General features: G+C 40.2%; 1 long non-coding RNA gene across 1 annotated transcript; it reads left to right on the forward strand.

Annotated features, from left to right (window-relative positions):
* Positions 1 to 15,219: 15,219 nt before the first annotated feature.
* LOC124528045 (uncharacterized) lies at positions 15,220 to 18,807 on the forward strand. The gene is made up of 2 exons (XR_006966065.1): positions 15,220 to 18,670; positions 18,703 to 18,807. It is a non-coding gene; the product is annotated as an uncharacterized LOC124528045 (long non-coding RNA).
* Positions 18,808 to 20,020: the final 1,213 nt, after the last annotated feature.

The following is a 20,020-nucleotide window of genomic DNA, read 5'->3' on the forward strand; positions in this document are numbered from 1 at the left end:
AAAAAAAAGCAATCCCCAGGGGATTAACTTAGCAGTTTCTAGACGCTCCCCCCCCCAACCCCGCCCCATTCTATATGGCTCTCATGATGAAAGAGAATCTTCTCTCACTGGACACTAGAGGCATTTATATCAAGCTTCTATCTACAGTTTCTGCCTTACCCCAATTCATAAGGAAGTTGCCTTTTTCTGATGATTAAAACTGTCAGTAAGGTCAAGAAAGGGGAAAGCCTGTTTCTAGCTTTAAGTATAAGGTAAGATACATTTTTCTCTCCAGTATATCTCATTCACGTAGGGGAAGTGATTCCATGTAATATATTATCCAAGACCGTCATCAGCAAGTATTTTCTGAGTGCTAACTATGTGCCAAGCGTTGGGTCAGATGCTGGAGATTAAGCTTCAAACAAAATAGAATCTTTGTCTTGTGGGGGAGGTTAATAAGAGATTCGGGAAAAAAAAAGCCAAGGATAACACAGGTTGATAAATGCAATCTGAGGGAGAGTACGTATGCTCTGGGAATGCACTTCATCTGTACCTGAGGGGTAGAGAAAGCCTTCTTGGAAGAGGTGAAGTTAAAATGAAGGGTAAGCAGGAATTGGAACAAAGCTGGGGACTAAGGCTGTGGGGGCAGTGTTATTTGCTGAGGAAACACTCAAAAATGAGCGACAGTATGGCACATCTCAGGTAGTAAAGACAGTTAGGTGGGCTAGAAAGAAAGTTAGTGTTGGGGCTGGGGTGGCAGGGCTGAGGTCCTGCAGGAGCTTGTGAGCCAGGCTAAGGAATCTTGCTTTATTGGGAAGAACAATGGGATTTATTGAAAGATTTTTAGGCATAGAGCGACATGATCCAATTTGTAGTTTAGAAAGGTCACTCCTGTTTCAGCATTAAGTCGCCTGGAGAGCTTAAGACCATGCATCTGTAGAAAGATCAGTTAGAACAGGACTTGAGTAATATGGTGAGAGATGCTGGCCCCTGAATAGCCTAGCGACCAGCAAAGGAAAGAGGTATGTGATGGGTGGAGAGCTAATAGCCATTGATGATTGATGGTTAGACAGGCCAAGAGGAAAGTGTCTGGTTTAGGTCATTGGGTTGATGGTGATGCCAATTACAGGTGCCAGAAACAGGAGTAAGAGCAGGTTTGGAGAGGGAAGGTGGTAATTCTGATTTGGGTCATTTAGGGGGACATCCACACGGAGAGGTCCAGTAGGCAATTAGTTACATGGTTCTAACACTCAGAGGAGGGAGCTGATCTGCAGATAGAAATTGGCGGTCACAGCATGTAGATGACAATGAAAGATATCACCTGGGGTGATTGCTGAGAGAGGAGCACTGGGTACAATGCCGAGGAGCACCAACAACCAAGGGGTGGGCGATTGGCAGGACCCACCAAAGAGACTCGGAATGAAGAAAAATAGGGAGAAAGTCAGGAATGCCCATTCTGCAGAACCACAGAATCTAAGAAAAGTGAGTCAAAACTCAGCACAGGCCCGATTATTAACATATTTTACTGTAAGAAATCAAGATAAGCCAAGGGACTTTAGGAGTGAGAGTAATGGGAATAAAGAATAGACTTTGCTTTTAGTGTCTATAGGGGTGCGTGTGTGCATGTGCGCGTGTGCGTGCGTGTGTGTGTGTGTGTGCGTGTGTCTGTGTGTGTGTTCGGAATTTACAGAAGGAAACAGAGAATATGGGGAATATTGTCAGCAGATATTACTGATATTCTCTTAGATCAGTCAGATATGAATGTATAGTCACTTAACCTATATTTGGTTAGAACTTATGTATAGAGCATTTTTGCTATGGTGGTGGAAGATGGACAAGAAGTATAAGCTGTATTTTCTCCCTGGAAACCTGTGATCTAGTTAGGGATGTATCACATGCACAGTAGCACCAGCATCAGGGGCAGCTTATGATGAGTACCAAGAGCTTATGTAGAAAATAAGATCTACAAGAATTTACAGGAAGGAGTTATTGATCTTCACCAGGAATGTGGAACAGAAACACAAGACACAGGGCCGGCCATCTAGCTCTGTGTACTGACCAGAATTTTGCAGGTTTAGGATTGTTAGAAAACTACCTGCAAGGAAGATAGAATCCTAGTCTTGTTCTCCAACATGCCCTTTTCTGAACTCACCAGGGTTAACGCTCCATCTTTTCAAAAGTGCCTCTGGCTTCTCAAAGCAACATTCATCATGAGGAGAACAATTAGTCTTTGTCTCTCAATAGTAACAGAACCAACAGCTCAGAAAGGAAAAGCCGGCAGTGACTTTTCAATCACCCCTTCCACCCCCCAGGTTGTTCTGAGAAATCCCCAAATTTCTTATAGGCAGAACATGCAGTGTATTTAGCAACAAGTTCCTCCTTGCCCTGGAGTACACCGAAGACATCAACTTTGAAAGATCATGGAAAACACAGGGAACTTGTGGTTTTGTTACTTGGCAACTGAAATCTGAAATGTTAAATGGGAAATTTGCATTATTTTATAATTGTAAAAACGCAATACATGTTATTTTCTTTTCTAGGAGGGGAAAACACTGAGTTTTAGTATCCCATTGTTTCAAAAATCCACACTTGTTAGACTAGCTTTGCTGCTGCTATGCTGTTGTCATCCAAAGTGGATAGCTCATGGGCTGGTAGTGTCCAGGTAGAGCAGGAAGCTTTAGCTAGAATTCCCAGGAAATTCTAGCTAGAATTCTCAGGAAAGCCAATATTCAGAGAATGAGAAGAATTTTGCCAGAGAACTAGAAAAGCTCCCTTGCTTGTGGTAGTGGTGGCGGAAGAGAACATTGGAGAGACAGAGATCAGAGTAGTGACATCATCCCAAGATTAGACTGGGGGCGCGATGTTGCACCTGCTCCACTTGTGGGAAATGTGGCTTCTCCCTCGCTGCTGCCTTTCCACCTCTGGGATTGTCCCTGACTGCATGCCCAATGCAGGAGAAACTGTCACTGTGGCAAACCGCATTCCCTAAACCATGTCTTGGGACTAGTGCCTTGGCAAGAGTGAATGAATGATAAGGAAACTGGACAGAATATTTGGCATAGCTTCTCGAAGAAAATGGGATGGGGGCACGTGGGTGGCTCAGATGGTTAAGCATCTGACTCCAGCTCAGGTCATGATCTCATGGTTTGTGGGTTCAAACCCCATGTCGGGCCTTCCGCTGTCAGCACAAAGCCCACTTCAGATCCTTGGTCCACCTCTCTGTCCTTCCCCCACACGCACACACAAAAATAAATAAACATTAACCAAAAAAAAAAAAAAAGCAATAAAGAAGAAGAAAAAGAAAATGGGATGGAAGACATTCTTCTGTATGAATCAGACTTGGTTGAATGACTAATTTGAATGGTGACCTGAAACTCAAAGCTGTATTAGGCATGCTGGGTACTTCTGGATTCAGGAGCGCATCTTACTACATCTCTGCTCCCCTTTCCAGTGCAATTATATCATTAATTAATATACCCCCAAACACCTGCAAGAGTTTTTGCTACATGATAGATGTAAAATAAATATTTATTGAATAAATAGTTTAACTGGGTATACTATGTGTAGATAATATAAAACTGAGTGTTTTTCTAACTTTTCATGAAATCAATTTCGCACTCAATTGACTATTTCTAGACAAAGATCTCAGATTATGGCCACTTGTAAATTACAAATTTTGCAACATTACATGTGGGGCATGATGTTTCCTTATCTATTAACAGAAAATGTTTGAATCGTCTTCAACAAAATGTTATCTAAGGATTCTTGTCATTCTAAAACCCCAAAAAAATCTATGAATGTAGATTATTTCTCAAGATGCTTCCATTTGTAACACTCCATGTTTCTTATAAAAACACACAAAAGAAGAAACACACCTGTTGGCTCTATTTGACACTTCATTATACCTTAGGCTTTGAAAATGATGAAAAAGCAATGTCAATTCACCTTTGGTGGTGATCCAAGCATCACCGCATATGGATGAAATGTTAATTATTGACTTTTGAAACATTATTCGGTCAGGACAATTCGTTCACAAGGAGGACCTATTATTTATTAATCACCTTTCAGGCACTGTGCTAGCACCCTCCAAGTGGCACTCTGAGCATAGTTGAGAAGACAGACAAAAACCAGTCAAATAATTACAAACTGTCAAAAATTACTAGGACAAAATATAGTGGGGCCACGGTAGAGGTGAGCTATTTTGATAGGGAAGTCAAGGAAGGTCTTTCTGAATAGGTCTCATCTGACAGATGAGAAAGATTCAGCTGAAATTCAGGGCAAAGGGGTAAACGTTTCAGACAGAGAGCACAGCATGGACAGACAAATCACAATTTTGGACCTTGTGTTTACAGATGAAATGGTACGACACTTAGGATTTGCTTTCAAATGTTCACTGAGAAGCTGGGGATGGGGAGTGTTAGCGTCACAGATAAACAATATTGGCCATATAATAGTAATGGTTGAAACTAGGCAGTGGGCACAATAAATTTCTTATTCTGTACCCCTTTTATGTATGTTTCTAAATTTCCACAATAAAATGTTTTTAAAAAGCCTGGGGAACTTCTTTCGTTTTTAGGTCTAGTTGTTGTCGAATTTTGTTGGTAGTTTTAGATGTATGACCCTCTTTTAGCCCTCACCATTTAAAGAATATTGGAACCGTTGGTCTGAGGAGAAGAGTGTTTGAAATATCTGAGAGGAGAGCTCAGTAAAGTCCCCTCAGTATAGACTAATCTCGAACCTCAGTGTAGACTCAGTGTAGAGGAGGCAGCCCTCAGTATAGACTAATCTCCAACCTAGAAGAGAAGAATTTTCACAAATTCTTATGAAGTGAGAGAAGAAGAATATTTAAGGAAACTTGACCAAGTTCAGCTTTTAAAATATCAACTTTTTTGAAGTTTAATTTACATGCAGTGAAGTTCACATATTTCTAGTATGCACTGTGGATATATAGGTTGATAGCACTGTGGAAATATACCCCTATCAAAATATAGAGTTCCTCCACCTCTCCAGAAAGTTCCTTTGTGCCACTTATGGTCAGTTTCCCCTCCTTCACTTTAGGAAACCACTAATCTGATTTCTATCATTCTAGATTAATGTTGTCTGTTCTGAAATCTAATATAATGGAATCACATCAATTTTTAGTATTATCTCCCTTCATTCAACATGTCTGCATGATTTATCCCTGTTGTGGTGTATATTCATAATTCATTCTTTTTTTTATTATTGGGTAGACTATTAAGTTGCCTGGTTATACCAAAATTTATTTATCTATTTATTTATTGATGGGTACTGGGTTAATTCCAGGTTTGGACTATTGCGAATAAAACTGCTATGAACAGTAAACATTTGTATAAAAGTCTTTTGTGTGCCATATGTTTTCATTTCTCTTTAGTAAATACTTCAGTGGAATTGCTGGGTCATATGGCAAGTATATTCCAAACTGTTTTTCAAAGCAGTTGCACCGTTTTACACTCTCACCAGCAGTGTATGAGGATTACACTTGCTCCCCATCTTTGACAATATTGGATATTGCCAGTCATTCTAAGTTTAGCCATTCTGGTGGGCATGAAGTCATATCACACTGTGGTTTTAATTCAATTTACATTTCCCAAGTGACTGATGTTGAGTATTTTTCCATATGCCTATTGGATATTCATATACCTTTGTGAAGAGTCTACTGAAATCTTTTACCCTTTTTTTTTTAATTTTTTTTAAATTTTTTTTAACATTTATTTATCTCTGAGACAGCATGAATGGGGGAGGGGCAGAGAGAGAGGGAGACACAGAATCAGAAGCAGGCTCCAGGCTCTGAGCCATCAGCCCAGAGCCCGACGCGGGGCTCGAACTCACGGACTGTGAGATCGTGACCTGAGCTGAAGTCGGACGCTCAACCGACTGAGCCACCCAGGCGCCCCTTTACCCTTTTAAATAAATTGTATTATTTGTCTCCTGACTGAGTGAGAAAAGTGCTTTACATATACTGGATGTACTCCTTGATCAGTTATACGTGTTGCAAATTTTTTCTCCCCGTCTTCCTTTTTATTTTCTTGATTTTTCTTTCAAAGAAAACAGAAGGATTTAATTTTATTACAATGTAATAAATTTTATTTTATTTTTAAGTGCTATCTCTGTCCTAGTGAAGAAATCTTTGCCTGACACAAAATCATCATACCTATTTGGGTCTATTTTTGATCTCCTTATTCTATTCCACCCCCCTGATTGTTTCATAGTAAGTCTTAGTGTCAAATAGTGTAAGTTCTTCAATTTTTTTCGTCTTTTTCGAAATCATCTTTCCCTTAGATCCTTTGCATTTTCATATACATTGTTGGATCAATTTTCAATTTCTTTATTAAAAAAAGATCTGCTGAGATGTTGATTGGGATTACATAAAATCTATAGATTAATTCAGTAAGAATAGAGAGCACTGAGCTTCCAATTCATGAACATAGTATATATTTCCATTATTCAAATCTTTAAGCATTTCTCTGACAATGTCTATTTTTTTTCTGAATAATGATCTTGCATAGATTTTGTCAAATTTATTCCTAAGTATTTTATGTCTTTTGATCCCATTGTACATAGTATACTTTTGAAATTTTATTTTCCATTTTTTTGCTCATCTATTTTGAGATTAATACATTTGTAAACTTAACAAACCATAACACTAACATTGTCATGAATTGTTTTTCATAAAAATGCAATTAAATGGACTGTATTTTACTGCTAAAAACAGAGATATCCCATGAAGAAATAATCTGAATCAAGCTATGCAATACACATAGTCCTTCCAAGCTTTTTCACTATACTGTCTTGGAAGAAAATTGGATAGATGTCACCAAGTTCTTATATTACTGGAAATGGGAAAAGGATAAGTTTTTCCTTTATACTGAAAATAGCCCAAGAAGATAGTACAACTTAAGGAAAACTGGAGAAAAAAGCAGCAGAATCCTTTGCCATGACTGCTCACACAACATATGCTAAATGTCTGCATTGTGTTTTTCAGAACAGTCATCTTACCCAGAGTCCAGTTCGGGGAGTCATTGTGCTTTCCCAGAAAGATCCTGATTCTCTCCGTTTAAACCTGAGCTTTGTGACTTTCCAGTTGAGTAAGTTTGATTGAGTAACTTGTTCTATAGAAGCCTTACAGTAGTTTTAATTTTTTCCTCTAAAATCGAAGTGGTAATAATTCTTGCTTTGATTCCTTCATGGAACTTTTTCTAAGGATCAAATGTTAAGGCTTCTAAAAAGCCCTTTATAAACAGCAAATCTTTAATCGAATGTTAAATTAAAAAAGTTTTTTTAACGTTTCTTTATTTTTGAGAGACAGAGAGAGACAGCACAAGTTGGGGAGAGGCAGATGGAGAGGGAGACACAGAATCTGAAGCAGGTTCCAGGCTCCCAGCTGTCAGCACAGAGCCCCACGCGGTGCTTGAATTTGTGAACTGCGAGATCATGACCTGAACCAAAGTCGATCGCTTAACTGAGCCACCCAGGGGCGCCATCAAATGTTAAATATTAGTACGATTGGAAAGTTTTTTGAATGGCTATGCAGAGCAATTTAATTACTAGCGACAGTTTGTTGATTTTTTTTTTTTTTTTTAATATTTGGCATGGGAAGAAGTGAGAAAAGGGAGCCTTAACATACACTGAATATCTGCTCTGTGCCCGGCATCTTATACATATTGCTTCTTTTAAACTTTAATACAACCCCATGAGGCTATGGTAGGGATGCTGAAGTAAGAATTATTATCATTCCTTTGCAAAGAAAAGACTGAAATTCAGAGACATTAACTTGCTTAAAGTTTCTTAGGTATTAAGTATCTGACTTTAAAACTTTGCATCTTCTACAAAACAAACTGTCTATTTGAAATTTGGTGAATGTTGGAAATGAGCATGTAAGGGGAAAGTAGGGATGCTTGAGTAGGAAATGCAAAACAGTTCCAAACTCAGCTGTGGGTCACTGGATTTGCTCCCCACTTGTCCTTGCATAACCACTGTTGGCCATGACACCCATCTAGAGTCTCAAAGGGGCAAGGCAGGCCAGACTCAATATAGCTGAAATCATACACCTCAGATTATTATTGAGGTGTTTTCATAGATTTTAGGTTTATTTACAGTGTCTGTACTAAAATTTATTTTTGGAAGCTTCAGTCAAATAGTGTTTCTTCGGTATTAGATGCTGAGAGGAAGCATAGACAGATGCTGAGAGGAAGTCTAGCCTCTGCCCTCAAGAAGCTTTTTCTCCAGACACAGACACAGGACATATCCCCAGGCAAACACTTGACGATAATTCCCAGCAATATGCAGGCATGCTGTTGGAATGCATAGATTGTTATGCTTCAGGATACAGAGGAAGCTGACAGCATAAGTGGGCATCTATGGGTTGCTAGAATCTCACCTGGGCTTTGAATTGGCAGATATGAGTCAGGGAGGAAGCAGGGAGGGTGTACCTCCTGACAGGAAGTGATGGGAATTCTGGGAAGACACGGTTTCTATAGGAAGGGCCTCAGGCAGTCCGTGTGGTTGGAGACGTGCCTGTTGTGTGGTGGTCAAGCGCTGGGTCTGGAGGGAGACTGTCTACATGTGAATGACCACCATTGTCTATCTTTGAGGTTCTGGTCAACTGATTCACTCCATGAGCTCATGGATGCGTGTGTGCATGTATATGCGCATGCGTGCACTCACACACAATTCCCTCTCGCGAAATAGGGGCAATGGCAGTGCTTATCTTCTAGGGTTCTAGTGAGGATTCGGTGAGATAATGCATCAACGGATGCAGCGTGCTTCCTGACATGTAATGCACAAGGATAGCTGTCTCCATTACTAACGGTCTTAGATGCCTAGCAAAGGCACAAAATGCGTTCAAATTCCTGTACACCATTTTCCAAATTTATTTGTGTTTGTAACTGTATTAGTTGACTAGTTTCTCCTGAGGCCTCTCACCTCGGTGATGGTGTCTTCTCACTATGTCCTCACATGGCCTTTCTTCTCTCCCTGGTGTCTCTCCCTCTTTTTACAAAGACACTAGTCCTGTTGGGCAAGGGCCCCACCCATATGACCTCATTTAACCTCAATTACCTCTTTAGAGGTCCTGTGTTCAAACGCAGCTGCATTCTGAGGTCCTGGCATTTAGGGCTTCAACATATGAATTTGGGGAGGGACACAATTCAGTGCGTAATGGTAACCATTCTTGTTTTATTCCCTCTGCTTTCAGAGTGCAGAAGGGTTAATCCTTCCACATGGCCCGCATCCCATCAAGTGTTGCCTTCCTCCTCTCTTTTTCAGTGGCTTGATATTTGAGGATCTATGTCATATTGCTTCTTTCTTTCTTTCTTTCTTTCTTTCTTTCTTTTCTTCTTTCTTTCTTTTTTCTAAACATTTTTCTTAGAAGAAAAAGTGGATAAATGTAAATTTTCCTACCTCACACATTACTATTGTAGAGATTGAAAGGCTTTTTCTTCTCTATAGTTAAATTGAGAAAAGATCCTTTATTTTAAGGTTTTTATATAGTGCAGATTATGAGGCAGCAAGTGACATACTAGCTGTGTGTGTGTGTGTGTGTGTGTGTGTGTGTGTGTGTAGGTGTAGGTGTGTGCATTTGGCATTGAGTCAGAAACTTTGGAAATCCTAACTGATATTTGGATGAACAATTGAAAAAAAACATGCTTGCTCTTCAATTGAAAAATGTGTCAGAAATGGGAAAACCAACCATAGGGGAAAAAAGAATCATGAGACTATAAAGAAGATTGCTGGTCTACATTAAAAATGTAGATCACTGCTTTAAATAGAATGGAAAGGGTAATGTATACTTAAAAAGTAATGTCGGAGCACCTGGGTGGCTCAGTCGGTTGGGCTTCCGACTTAGGCTCAGGTCATGATCTCGCCGTCCGTGAGTTCAAGCCCCGCATCAGGCTCTGTACTGACAGCTCAGAGCCTGGAGCCTGTTTCAGATTCTGTGTCTTCCTCTCTCTGACCCTCCCCCGTTCATGTTCTGTCTCTCTCTGTCTCAAAAAATAAATAAACGTTAAAAAAAATCTTAAAAAGTAATGTCAAATAAGTGGGTGCAAATGTATAGCGTCCAGCTCCAACAAGTTAGGACTATGGAGAGCTTTGCCAGCAACAGGAGCCCTGTTGTCAAGAGTGCCCAGATGCTCAAGCTCTCTCTCTCTCTCTCATCTCCCTGCCAATCTCACTGCATCCCTGCCATTTTAGACACACTGTAGATACGGTGTTAACTTAAAACGTACCCAGGAAAAAAAATGCACATGGTGCGCATGGAGAAAAGCCTAAGTTCTTCCTCGTTTTATGAGCTGCCAAATCTTGCTGCTGGTGTTGACATTAACAGAGGAATGTGATATTAATATTTAGTTCACTCTGTAGAAATGTGCATTTAAAAGGCAATTTCAGCCTGCAGGCTCCAGCAAGATCTCTGCCTCTCAGTGTCTTTCTTACACACACACCACATGTGCACGCGTTGAGTGCGTGCGCGCGCGCACACACACACGCACGCACACAGAATGTTCTCCAGCTCACATGACTGGGAATCCTCGATTAATCCCAAGAATAACACATGGCCAACAGAAGGAGGGGATCTAGCAAAATGGCAATGTTTACAGCTACAGGGGATGCCCGGGGTGCATGAGAGCTTTGTGAGCCCTGTTGGAGATGGAAGTCCCACACGGACAGCTGCAGCATCAAAGAATCCCGGTGACCTAGATTCAGCTATAGATTGGGGACTGTTTTGGCCCCGCGTTGCCACCACTACGCCAGCAGCCTGCTCGCAGTTTCGTGGGCTGCCCGGCAAACAGCGCTGACCCATTTCACCATGACAACCTGGGCTGCTCTACTAAGGGCTGCGCGCAAGGAAGCACGGCTGGCATTTTAAAGATTTCAGAATTAAGTTTACTCAGAGTTTTTGAGACACACATTTAGAAGTCTTGACTAAAGCTGACATCCTTTGACAGCAGTGGAACAGTTAGGAAAGTGAAATGTGGAGAAAGTTGCTGTTTGCTTTTTCTGCATTCTAAACTATCAGCAAAGCTCTCCGTTTTATGTTTTACTCAGCCCCTAGCATGGTAATAAGTATGTTTCTAATCAAAGTGAAGTGATAAACAGAGAATAACTAGGTGAAAAGGCTAAGGGATTAAGTTCCCTGGCTATACACTTCGGTCTATTAAAACAGAATATATAGAATCAAATAATTTAAAACCTCCTGATAAATAAATGGAAGTGTTTAAAGGTGGATTTATTACAGCTTTGGCTCAACCTTGAATTGTACAGAATCAAGTTTCACTGGAGAATTTAAATAGCATGTCCCTTAGGGGGGAAATGGGGCTGTGCTTTGGGAGAGAAATTCCATTTAGTAAGTGCAATTTAGGAAAATCAGGGCCTGGTATGTGCATGTGATCGCATTAAAATGCTCCCTCTGCTTTTTTGACAAAAAGCATAGCATAGAATGAAAAGTGTTTACGGGTCATTATATTGAAATCCATGCACCATTCTCAGCACTGCTGTTGTTGTTGTTCTTCTTCTTACATTAGCTCAGGAGGGTAAACCTTAGAACTTCCTGAGTGATACTCTATTTCCTAAGCAGAGCAAACAAAATCAAAACAGGTCAAGCAACTGCTTCATGTGATTCAGAATCTATTCCCAGTGACGGATCCTGTCCTTGGGACATGAAGGTCTCTACCTGGGGACGACAACGTCACACAGTCTTTACTTTTTAAGTAGAGGAAGAGGAGTAGTCAGAGCTTGGCATCATGGGAATTGGTCCAATGCAACTTGGGGAAACGTGGAAATAAAACTATAGCATATCTTTGTAAAACAAATAAGCCAATCACTCTTTTGGTCACAGAGGTTTTACGAAGCCTCTTTCCATTCTCTCTTACTCAGCATTTTCCTTCACTGCTTGAAAAGGTTTTCTTTCCTCCTGCAAGGACTCAGCCTCCTTTTCAGATCTTTCTTGTGGCAAAGTCTTCCAGGAGCAATCCTTATCGTGTATATAAGAACTGCATTCCTGTTGGAGAAGCACCTAACTTTTGCAGGTGCATGGGCCTGCCACTGGTCACCCCAAGCAAGGTCCGCTATCCTTGAAGAGTTTATTGAGTTAACTAAGCAGCTAATACATTATGGCAGACTAGATCAGGAACTAGAAAACAAATACCATTTGTAAACAGTAGTAGCTAGGAATCAATCACTCAACTCTCAAGGACAACTAAAGAAGAAAATTAATTATCCAATATACCAGAAAGATAATAATGGTTCTTCATGGCTAAAAATGGATGCTTACATAGGATAACGCAGTTCATCTGTATGTCTAGCCATCTTGATATAAATGGTAGCCCTTTTGGGTCTTCATCTGAATGACAAATTACGTGGTCTTCCTAATAGTAATATTTTCATCGCTGAAAACATCTTTTCCAATGCCTTGCTATGATTTAATTTGTTGCATATGACTGTGGTTTTATCACAAGGGGGTTTTCATTAAAAGCCTGTGGTCACCATGTCTATAGAAGCTCTACCCCTTTCACATGATAGAGTTGGTTAATCACAGGACTGTATGTAGGAGGGAGCACAGCCCAAACTGGAGGTAGGCTAGGTTCAGAGATGCTTGGTTTCTCCAGGATAATCTTCTGTCTGCTCCACACTCCTCGGGTACATGCTTTCCTCTGAATCTGTCTTCTCCCTATTCCTCTTGCCAGTCCCCGTCCAAGGCCTGAAGCTCCCAGGTCTTCCACTATCACCAATAGACCAATGATTGATGTGTCCACCAAATGTCTGTGCTGTCAAGGGTTATTTGCAAGTTTAAAAGGAGCAAAGATGTGAAAGACAAAAAGAAAGCTTTCCTGGTGGAATTTCTGGCATCCACCCTTAAAACCACACCACGTAGACAGCCTCTTCATTTACTCTTATACCTATGCCATCAAAATCAGTGAGGCCAACAGACACCACGTGATCAACAGGACTCCTCAGCGTAAATGATCTGAAACACAAGGTCAAAAACAGCCTCTTGGTTTTCAATGCTTTTCATTCCTTGGGCTGTGAAGCTATGTTATAAGTTTCTGAAAATGACACTTACGGGAAAGCAAACAGACATCCAGAGTGTGTCTGTCATCTCGTACTTGGAAGGCAGGGAATATCTGAGATCAGTGTAATACTGATAATACCGATATAAAAAATAATGTATGCATCGAATATTCAAATCAATTTCTTAATTCAATTGGCATACAATTGGCAAACTAATCATATGGTATTTACTTTTTATTGTGTGAAAAATAACATCTTATAATATCAATAAATTCTAGTGGATTGTTTCTAATAGAAAAATTTAAAAATATAGAGTAAGGAATTTCATTAAATCATCCAAAATCCTTCTAACGGCTGTGATATTGTCTCTCTTCTACCCTTCAATCATTGATTTATTATCTTCTATGGTTTGCCTTGCCAGGGCATTTAAGGACTAGTATAAACATCATCTTTGCAAATGCTTTCAGACTTCCAGCTCTGAATTTCTGCACAGCTTTAATGGAATTCATTATCCAGGCACGCACTATCTTGTGAACTGAATCATCTTTTTGAATTGACCATGGCTTCACTGATGCCTTAACTGAAAGACATTTTTTTGGGAAGGGTATAGTTTTCATGTTTTATTATACGCATTTGAATTTCATTATTACATACTGAGCCCAAGTATACGCTTGCCTTGGCTTATGTCCAGATGTTTGAACTGTAAAGATAAAATGGATGGCTTCATATTAAATAATTAGAGACTCTAGGGGTGGAAAATTCTGTCTACACATTCATACATTTAGTGGCACAAGTAAATTCTAGGGACTATGAGATCTATAAGACTGTATTCAGGACTGAAGGGAGAAGTCTTTGGTTGCTGACAAGAATCTCCCCTTGAGTTCAACGTCAGACAAACTAAAAGAGTCTGTCAGTATACAAAAGCCCCTGAATTGCACTAAATCTCCAGTCAGGAGACAGGTAGCAACAGGATTAGTAAAGGAATTGGCTCCTGCCTTTTCTGGCTATGGGGACGGGCCAGTCTGCAGTGAGCAGAGCTGACTGGGCTAGGAGGCAGAAAGCCGACAGGAGGCAGTAGCTCAAGTCCAAAATGTGCAGATTAGAGGAGCAGGCTGGAAATTCTAGAGGCAGAGTGGTTCATGCATTCCTCAACAGTCCTTGCTTTCTAATCAAGTTCCTAGGATGCTTACCTCAGAGTTAACTAAAGATACTTAATGATGCAACTGACCAGCCCATTTACTTAACCTGGAAAAGCATGGTGTTAGAGTGAGCATATTTAGTCCTGATGCAGGCTAGATACACATGCATTTAGTTCTGGTACAAAGTTATCACCTTCCACTTGGAATTTGCATAAGAAATGGCTCCTAGCATGTTTTGGTCATGTCTATGATGGTCATCGTACTGACAGATGAAACGACTTGCCATTCTTTAAAAAAAAAAATCATGGTCCTTTCTTTGTTTCTTTTTTTCCTTATAGCTCTGCTTTTATTTTTTATCAGTTTTATTTGTTCATTCACTAAGTGAATATTTAGGCAACACCATCTTCCTTCTCCAACAAGGCATTGTGCCAAGTAATATGCCATGCGAGATGTGACCCCTGCCTTCCATGGGTTGCATTCTGGTGGGAAGCCTAGCACTTGTACCCATACGCATAATATTCCGGGCACTAATGACATACTATATCTGTGATGCAGACCATGTGCTCCAGAAATCTGAAATAGAAGGGATCTGGCTGTAGCAGGAATAATATTATGAGAGCTGAAGGGTCTAGTTCCTTTTGATAAAGATTGGAGGGCAGTGTTGGGCAGAGGAGCTGCAGCAGAGGCAACAACGTGGAGGTTAGAAGGGCATTCTATGATCAAGAAGTAATCCAAAATAAGTTACATTTAGATCTCCACCTTGAGGAGATCTCAAGGGCTTGAGACTGGAAAAACAGTTGGGAGCCAGAATTTCAGGCTAAGTGATTTGGTCTTAATTCCGTCGGCCATGAAGAGATAGTCAAAGATTTTAAGTAGGATCTCGGTGACTTTGCTGTGCTTTAAGAAAATGATTAAGGATGGAGGGCGCCTGGGTACCTCAGTGGGTTAAGCATCCAACTCTGGATTTCAGCGCAGGTCACGATCTCACTGTTGTGGGATCGAGCCCCTCATCGGGCTTTGCACTGATGGCATGGAGTCTGCTTGGGATTCTCTGTCTCCCTCTCTCCGCCCCTCCCCTGCTCATGTGCTCTCTCTCTCTCTCTCAAAAATAAATAAATAAACATTAAAAAAAAAAAGAAAATGATTGAGGGCACTCTGCATGACGGACCACAGGAGAGAGGAAGGTCAGCTGGGAAACTATGGCAGCGCTCAAAGGGTGGTGTGATAAGATGGGAACTCTGGAGGTAGCAGTACGAATAAAAGGAAGAGGAGAGATGATACGTAACATGGGCGTGTTAGTTTATGTCCCCAGAGAATTGAGTTTGTGTTGATTAGTGAAACAATACAACCAGTTACGCTTTTGTTAAGCCTTCAAAAATTGGAACAAGTTATTTCGCAGACATTGTGCCCATGATTTACTTATGAAAGGGACTCAATCAGTGATTTAAAAGGCATATATCTAATGGTACATAATTAATGACTATCATCATTTTAAGCCCAATATGCTTTGTTGTCCAACCCTTTGCTCCCCACACTTCTCAAGTGCAAGGGCGTCTTCGGGGCACCACCTGTTCAACCCTCATCCATCCCTCTGAGACCCATGAAGCATTGCTGTTTTGAAGATGGGAAACTATAGCACAGGAAGTATAAGTATACAAGGTGACACAAAAGCAGCATTCTCATTACACCAATTTCCTTTAGCAGGAGACAGGTCAGAATAGCTTTAGGTGGCAACTACTTAACAGTCAAATAATCTGACCAGGCCAAACTTTTGATGAAACAGCCTAATTGGCAATAATTAAGGTTGAGCACATGTGGGGGACGAGGATTTCTCATCTAACAAGGAACTGCCCTTAATTGCTGGCACTGGCATGGATAATTTAGAAAATTTAGGACGTTGACAGTAGATTGTTGTCATGGATTATTTGGAATAATTTTTGTCTCTTATTCAAATTTAAAAAAGAAAAAGACTTGCGAATTCTTCACTTTGGGTTGAGTATGCCCCAATCTACAGGCTCCCTGCATGAGACTGTCTATTTAAGGATAATCCCCGACTCGTCGATGGGAAGAGAAAATCAAAGCATCGGAAAGAACATAAAGATCAGTTGAACACAAGTTTTGACAATATCACCGGCTATACGTCCCAGCAGATGACACTAGTAAGCCATGGTTTAATTGAAACAATTACTGTGAATATACAGTGGTTGTGTGTTTGTGTATCTACTTGGGAATATAGAACTTCTGGTTTTGCACGTGCATATGACAAGGCAGGACCAGGGTGAAGAAAGAAAGATAAGAAATTTTACCTAAAAGCAGCATTTTCTGAGTATTTACGTGTAAACCATGTTTGTCCTTAAATTACTGAAAGACTTACCTCTCAGGTGTTTGAAATGGAAATCATTCTTCCGGGATTCTTTTTTATAACTCATTTTTGTTTGTGCAGAATTGACGGAGAAGGTCACACTCTGATGCGCTACAATTTAGTCTTCTATCACAAGCAACAGAATACTGGGCTTTGAAAGCCGACGGTGTGGGGGTGAGGGAAAAAAGGGGGGAAAAAAAGAAATGTTTATACCTCCTCATTTTGACATGGCTCCTTCAGAAATCTGATACTAAATATCTTCCTGCATCTGGGGGAGCGAAGAAAGAGACCATACAGGAGTTCTGTGCATAATGTTGAAATAAAACCCTCTATTGTCCACCAAGACAATAGAACTAGTCTATAATAATGTAGTACAAGTAGAGCATAAACTCCACAAACCGGCAATGCAATCTTTGTTCCAGTGTAATCTTCCATATCAACTATCGACAGTCCCCAGAGGTAAGAGAAAGGCCTTTTTCCTATTTCCCATAACTTGCCATCACCTCTCTCTCTCTCTCTCTCTCCCATCCGTGTAGGAAGCAGTAGAATAAAGTTCCCCTCTGGGATGGCTAAACATGTTTGACAACATAGGAACTGTCCTAAATCTTGGCCAAAGTCTCAAGCTTAGCCCAAACTGTTTGTATGGAGAATCAGAAAGAATTGGCTTCATTATCCGTTTCAAAGTCTGTAGGGGGTATTTATTTTGGGTGGGAAGAGAAGTAGAAATACTGAGAATTAAGGTGTGGGGTTGCTCATAATCAAAGCACAACTTGAGAAGACGCCGTTTCAACGTCCATCTAGAGAGACAGCATCTTTTCAAGAGAGTAGGAAGGGAAGACACAATATATTACTAAAACAAAGTAAAATATCCCACAACATCAGGATGGAGGGGAAAGCATTGATTGAGCACACTGAAGCCGACACAGAAGCAATTGTTCACTAACATATTCACCACTACCTGGCACTCTGTGAGGAAGCAGGTGGCTACCACAGTGATGAGTAAGTAAGTCTGGCCTGCTGCCATCGGGGTGGGGCTCACATTCATGGTGGGCATTCTGTTTAAATGCTGCAGAAACATTAGATGAATATCTTCACTTCTGGTAGTTTTCCTGAGCCCTGACCAATTTGAGCCTCTAAAATTGTTTGAGTTCGTCTGTAATTAATCTTGCTGAAAGCTATGACTTCAGGTTATCCACAAGAGTCAAAAAACAATTAATTCACAAAACACGCCGTGCCCTTTCGCAACCATAAAATTTACCTTTTGTTTAAGAGAAAATTCAGTCTGCTAAAAATATTTTATGAAGGAAAGAAATTCGTCTGAAGATAAAGAGAAGACCGTTGAGAATTGCAAAAGCAATCAAAATAGGATACGTACATATTTAAAAAATTGAAAAGCCTATGGAAGAAGATTTTATACCTCTTGTCTTTGCTTTGCTAGACAGCAGGAAAGAAAGAAAGGCTCACAACGTTTATGACCCCTTAACATCCTACCCTTCACACTGGAAACATCTGGTTCCACATCTTTCTGGTGCATCTTGATTTTAGTACATGTCTCATTGTCTATCGCATAGACATGTTCAATAATACCTAAAAAAAGCTATACTTGGTTTAGGGGATATACCAGTGAACAAAAGTAAAGTCCCCGATCTCACAAATCTTATAACTGGAAACATACAATAGATACAAACATATTTATGGGAAAGAATTTCAAGAAGGGAAGAAAAAGGTAAATGGAGAATCTTCCGGAATTGCACAATTGTAGAGTAGCTTTTTTTAATATGGAGATGTCAGGGAAAGACTCTGGTAAGGCAACATTTAGCAGAAATGTGAAAGATATGAGAAAACATGAAAGTAGACATCTACCAACAACGGCTCTAGGTGGCATAAACAGCAAGTGCAAAGGTCCTGGGGCAGGAATGTGGCTAGTATTTTTTATTGCTATCAGGTGTCAGTGTGCCTAAAACAGAGTAAGCAAGGGCAGAGTTGGAGGACATGAGATCAGAGACATAAAGAGGTGAGTAGAGAGATTATGGATGGGTCTTTTAGGCAACATTAAGAAGTTGGTATTTTATTATGAATCAGATGGGTACTTTTTTTCAGGGTGGCAGATGAAACTGTGAGGATACTTATGTTTTAAAAGCGATTTTGAGCAAAGAGAAAATAGGTTTATACCAAGAAAGTTTAGATGAGCAATAGGTTTATACCAAGAAAGTTTAGATGTGCAAAATGGCGTTTGGGTTTTAAAGCATTTAATCATTGGAAAAATTTATCAAAGAACGATAATAAATCTCATTCCCTAGAGATACTTTGGAAAGACCATGTTTATTTGACATAAACTACCACCCAGGAAAAAGGATCAATGTGCCCCCCCCCAGCCATTTAAACTAATCCAGTCAATTTGATTAACCATGTAATCAAACTAATTTAGTAATTAAGACCACCGGGGAAACTGGACTATATTCAGCTCTTTGGTCTATTATTTTTTTATCAGTAGGTACTTTCCAGGGGAAATATCTATTTTACTGTCTTTAGGGCAGTGGTTCTGCTATATTTGGCCCATGAACAATTTGAGTAGATATTCAATTATTTACTCTAGAAAAAAAAAATTTTTTTTTTTTTTGGAAAGAATACCACCAGGGCTGACTAGGACCTGAGGCAACTTGGGCTGTTACATGATTTAACAGTCTTTCAAAATAATATTTTAAAAAATAGCCCAATACTCATCTTATTAGGAATACAGAGAAATGAATCATCTTTTATTAAATATTATATATAAACCAGGTTCTTTCCAATTAGTTTCCTTTCATTTCCAGTAGGAACATTCCGCAGGAAAAATATTGATAACACTTTTTCCATTCTTCAGTGCTTTTTCTAAGCTCAATTTGTTTATGACATAATAAAGTGTTTAACATTTAGATAACACAATAAAACATTCTTACAAAGACCACTGTGCTGAACACTTTCCATGGTCAGAATTCAGCTGTGATCACGATTTTTGATTGATGACCCTCCTGCCATTTCTCAAAGATACTCAGCTGTAATACGTTTGTCCTACTAAGGGATATTTTCTTTCTCCCTCAAACACACTGGGACGGAATCAGTGGACATGGATTGCTGCGACGTTTGGGGGGCGTTTATAGATTAGTGATAATGAGTTGCCAAGCTGACTGTCCCACCCTGTCTGTGGCTCTGTGGCTACATGAACGTATTGTCCATGATAATGCTACATAGGACTTGCCCCAGGACATGAAAGGGACTTCCCAGGCCAACTGAGACTGGGGGCAGGTGAAGCAGCTGGAGATCTCTGTCTCAGATTCCTATCTCAGCTCGTGTCCCAGGCATCCCCAAGACCACGTGTGGCTCTCTTCCAGTTCCTGTGAGCTGTTGCTTCAGAGGCTTATTTTATCCCTTGCACAGCACAATGCCTGCAAGAAGTAAGGGGTTAATGCTTGTTTGTTGGTTTGGGTTTCTGTGCATTTTAAATAATGGTGACAGATGATCTCGTTGTTTCTAG

The sequence above is a fragment of the Lynx rufus genome, unplaced genomic scaffold (assembly GCF_022079265.1).
Source record: "Lynx rufus isolate CCGP_SWC_20201006 ecotype Redwood Valley unplaced genomic scaffold, mLynRuf1.p SCAF_6, whole genome shotgun sequence".
NCBI classification, from domain to species: Eukaryota; Metazoa; Chordata; class Mammalia; order Carnivora; family Felidae; genus Lynx; species Lynx rufus.